Raw genomic sequence first — 5,451 nt, 5'->3', positions numbered from 1 at the left:
TTATACCTTAAAAATTTTTTCCTTCTCTTATCAAAGGTCATTTCTTTCTTGACTGCATGTTGTTGTTTTGGTAGTTGCTGTCAAGTTGTTTCCTATGCATGGCTACCTTATGTATAACAGAATGACACTTTACTGGTTCACACAATCATTGATGTTTTTTAACTCATTTTTGCAAATATCAATCCATCTCTGTAAAGTTGAGCATAAGATTGAAGAAGATGAAAGGATACTACCCTGATTGACACATTTTTCCATTTAAAGCCACACAGTATCCCCCTGTTCCTTTTAAAAGAGTGATTCTAGTACGTCATTGCTGATATCAGATAGATCTTGGCTGAAGCAAAGGATACCGTAAAGATGTCTGTTTGTGTTTTATTGACTATACCAATGCATTCAACTGTGTGGAACATACCAAACTAGGGATAGCATTGAAAATAATGAGAATTCCAGACACTTTATTATGCTCATGTGGAACTGGAACATGGGCCAAGAGGCAGATTTACTAACAGAACAAGGGAATAGTGCATGGTTTAAAACCAGAAAAGGTGTGTGTCAGGGTTGTATATGCTCACTATACTTATTTAAGCTCTGTGCTTGGCAAATAGTCAGAGAAGCTGGGATACATGAAGAAGAATGCAGCGTCACATTTGGAGGAAAGCTTATTAACAACTTTTGATATGCTGATAACACAACCTTGCTTGCTGATAGAGGAGAACCTGAAACCCTTGTTGTTGAAGACAAAGGATTGCAGCCTTCAGTATGGATTAAAGATTCAAATCCTCACAGCTGGACCAACAGGCACATCATGATGAATGGAGGAAATGATTAAAATTGACAAAATTCTGTCTTGCTTAGATCCACAATCAATGCCCTTGGAAACAGTAATCAAGAGTTCCAAAGATGAGTTGCATTGGTGAATCTGCGGCACAAGACCTGTTGTTGACAAGCAAGGATGTTACTTTCAGTACTCAGATGCACCTGACCCAAGTGACGATATTCTCCATTGCATCATATGCTTATGAAACTTGGATATTGAAAATGGAAGTGTGAAGAAGAATCGGTATGTTTAAATTGTGGTGATGATGAGGAACATGCAAAGTACCCTGGACTGCTAAAACAACAAACAAATCACTCATGGAAGAAACATAGCCAGAGTGTTCCTTAGAAGCAAGGTTGGTGAGATTTGTCTTATATATTTTAGACATATTATCAGGAGAGGCAAGTCTCTGCAGAATGACACCATGCTTGGTAAAGTAGAGGGACATTAAAAGAAAGGAAGACCCTGGATGAGACATTTGACACCGTGGTTACATCAATGGGCTTGTGTTAGTCCAGGTTGACTAGAGAAACAAATCCAGGATGCTTATATGTGTGTAAGAGAGAGCTTTATATCAAACAGTAATTGTATATTAAGAAAACATTCCAGCCCAGTCCAGATCAAGCCCATAAGTCTGATAATAGCCCATATGCCCAATACTAGTCTATAACTTCCTCTTCAAACCCACACAACATGCAATGGAAGATCACAGGCCAGTGGGTGGAAAGTCTTGTGGACACAGGTCCAATAGAAGAATCTCAGCACTGGCATGAGTCTCCACGAGGCTCCTCCAGCTCCAGGGCTCTGGTTCCATCAGCCTAGCTACTTGTGTCTTGTCAAAAGGAAGACAAAGCAGAGAGTGAATGTGTCCTGCCTCCAGTGAGCTATTTATCTCCTTCGTGCCCCCAAATGAGGGCATCAAGCTGCAATTTGTTTGACGGGCTAGAGTTTGCCCCTCCACGTGCTGACAGGAGATGACGTAACTGCCACAGGCCTCAGGAATAGGAATGGTGCAGGCCTCGGGAGCATTTCCCTCTGCTTCGTAGTGTCACGATGCAAAGGCAACGAGTGAGGACACCTAATAGCAACAAAAACAAGTACCTCTGAACATCACTGGCATGACGGACTGTCTTCAAACTCCCCTGCTTTGGAATGTTACCTATAATTTTGGGGATCCCAGGATCAAATGCCTTGATGTAGATAATAAAATATGAATAATCACCTTTCTAGTAATTTAAGCATTCATCCAAATCCATCTGACACCAGCAATGATCCCCCATGCTTCATGTTCTCTTCTAATCTAACTTGAACTTCTGGAAGTTCCTCGTGGTCACATGATAGTGGCATTATTTGGATTATCTGCAGCAAAGCAGTATAGATAACAGGAAAATATTGTCTAAACTTAATTTTTTTTAAATATCTTTTCTTGCGAGAAAAATCTCCATATGTAGTTAAAAAGTAGTAGATAAAATGATACATTATCATGAGAATTTTGCTAGTGCCCACTCATAATTTCTATACTATGAAAATTAATTGAAAAATATTCAGACAAGAATATGAAATTGAATTTTCTTTAATTTTTTGAAAATATTAAGGAAACAGGCTCACAAAAAACGCTATCCCCCCCACATACTGAAATGTACACATTGTTATTTTTAAAACAGATTTACTCTGAAACACATCAGCTTTCCATGAATCAGAACTGACTTGAACAAACTGATTTGGGGTAGTTTTGCTGACAATGGAAGATACATTAGATTAACAAAAAGTACATATATTTCATTAAAAATTAAATAAGAATATGAAGATTCATAGAATAAGACTAGCATACCCATAAATTTTTACATTTGTTTTCTCTTAAGGTCAAAAATGGCTCTAAACCTTAGAGCAAATATAAATTTAAACCTGATATGCAATGAAAATAAGTCAGCTGCTCCAGAAATGCACAGTCTGTGAAAACAGAAACCACGTACTATTTGTCTTCTTGACCACAGAGACTACGCTGTGTTTGGGTATTATTTTCAATTATATATTTAAAATAAACATAGAATATTGTCATATCCCTTTACAGTGATTTGAGGTATCCACACAAAATAACAACTTGGAAATACAATACAATTCTTTAATCTAAACAAGTTCTTGTTCAATACAATTCTTTAATCTAAACAAGTTCTTACATAAAGGAAAGGAACGAACAAAGTATCTATTCATTTGGTAATCATCAACAAATATCTTATTTATGTGTACATTTAGAAATATTAAATGATCTGCCTTAGGCATTAAGGTAAAATTCTCTTTTCCATTGGAGAGTGCTACATTTGTCTTCCCTTGTCTTAAACTTAGAAGACCTAGAGGAAAAACGTAGGATGAATAGCCATAGAAAATGAATCAAGGAGGCCAGTCTGATTTTATTTTTTAGTTTTATTCACAGATTCCTGATACATGGTTCTTTGAAATTCACATATCATGGTCATTTAAACCAGCAACAATGGAGTTTAGGGACAAAGCTCCATTTGTGACACATTGAATGCATTCATTTGGTTGTGCACTGATTCGTCTTTCTAGTGCAGAGGTCCAAGCGAGTGAATACAGGGAACAGGTGAGTTTTACTTCATTTTACATTCATCATTGTCTTTCTTTAAGGCATGGCAAGGTAAATAATGTCTGTATTAAACTGAAGCTTAATTCCTTCTAAAAATGTCTTAAAATAAAAATTAGTATTTTTGGTTTATTTCTCCATTAAGTTTTCTTGTGACTGTTCATGATTTTAGTGTTTCTAAAATTCAAGGGCTTTCCATAAAATGAGGATGGAATTTTATAAAGTATGTAGCCCTTTTTAAAGTAAACAAAATCAATGCTAAATTTTTTCTCCACAAAACGCACTAAAGATTCAAACTCAAAAGTTTTCCCTGGATATATTTTATCAATCACAATTCCCTTAAGAGCATTTTAATGCAATGCCCACTTTAGTGACAATGTGATACAAGCGTGAAGAAGTGATGTAATTACGTCAAACTTGGTCACTTCTTTAGAGCCATCTACTTCCCAATTGCATCACCATAGCTGATATCTCAATGGATTGCTCGTCTTTGTAATGTTTCAAAAATAATACTTCCTTACTTAAGTTCTTATTTTATCCTAAAGTCTTTATAAGAAGGTAGATTTATTGTTTCTTTCATACAATGTGAAAAAGAGGTTGACTTCTTATGAAGCATAAATAAATGGTACTTATTGTGATTTAACATTTATCGTCTGTGCAGCTTAATTTAGAGATGTATTCCACTCATATCTTTACTAGAACTAGAAGCCAATAACTTCAAATTGAATTAACTTGTTTTTCAATAATACTGTTGATGCAAGTGAGTAATTTTGATTATGTGCCTCATTATTATTCTTCTCAGTTCAGCATACATAAAACTGATTGAGTTAAAACTCATATTTACATATTATAATCAGTGCCTCACTAAACTGTCACATTTTTAATTTTGAGATAACATTCATAAATAGAAAGTGGAAATTTATCTAAGAGATGAGATTAGTGAAATTTGACATTGTAATATATTTATCTGCAGTTATGATATATATGTTTTGTTCCAAGAAGTAGCTAATTGAGGTAATAACAAGAAAAATTGTGCTGTTTCATGTTATCAAATAGAGTTTGTTTTGAAGAATGACTTCAGTATGAGAATAGTTCTAAATAGGAAATCTTACACAAGTAAGAGTCAAATTAATTTTCTAAATCTTATCTAGATAGTTGCTCTCATCTCCATCACACTAAAACCTTTCCCAATTTAAAATGACTGGGCTTCTGGTGAGAACATTCATATGCCTCTGCTTTATAAATATCCTCTGAAATTCATCCATAGCAAGTTCCCAAACAACCTTTATTCCTGTGTTGACTTAAAACCATTTTCCACTCATAATTTCATTTTTTCATCAAATAAGTATATTCATTTTGTTATTTAAAATATTTCTCACAGACAATACAATATGTAATTCAACACTTATTGGGACTTTTCTATTCCGTTCACGGTAGCATATTGGGGGAACACAGAGACAAGTAGGGCGTGGGTTCTGTACGCAGGGAAGAAGAAGCAATCCGGTACAAGAGTCACATAGATACATAAGCACATGGCGGATGATTCATAGGGATTTCATAGAAGAATGAGTGGTTATTGCGAGTTGGACGAATGCTTAGAGCAAGCAAACCTATTCGTCCAGAGGGGCTATTTACCAGAGGACGGGATGTGTGATGAGGATTGAAGAATATATAAAATAGTCATCAGGGGGGTGAAATTCCTTTTCAAATAAAAGAACAATTGTGCCGTAGAAAGACACAAGAGAAATTTACACACCATGTTGCTGGGTCTTCGGACGCAGCGCGAGTGGCGTGCGTGGAGAGGCCGTTGTGCCGGACTCTCCTCTCCACGGTCCAGTCGGTGGGCTGGTCAGGCCCTCGGCCATGAAGCTGGGACTTGTCTGAGATTTAATTCTGGAGAACACTTGGCCGACGTGAGTGATGTGGAGGAGAGCAACTTCAAGTGCAGAGAGTCTGGACGGAATAGCTCTCAGCCAAAATCTCCAACGGAACTCCTGTTCGTGGAAAATCGAAGAGCAAGTCAGGCTCTCTAGTC

This window comes from Echinops telfairi, unplaced genomic scaffold, assembly GCF_000313985.2.
Source record: "Echinops telfairi isolate 266 unplaced genomic scaffold, ASM31398v2 ScPeMD7_2;HRSCAF=8, whole genome shotgun sequence".
In the NCBI taxonomy this organism is placed as follows: domain Eukaryota; kingdom Metazoa; phylum Chordata; class Mammalia; order Afrosoricida; family Tenrecidae; genus Echinops; species Echinops telfairi.
This window is presented reverse-complemented; position numbering follows the sequence as displayed.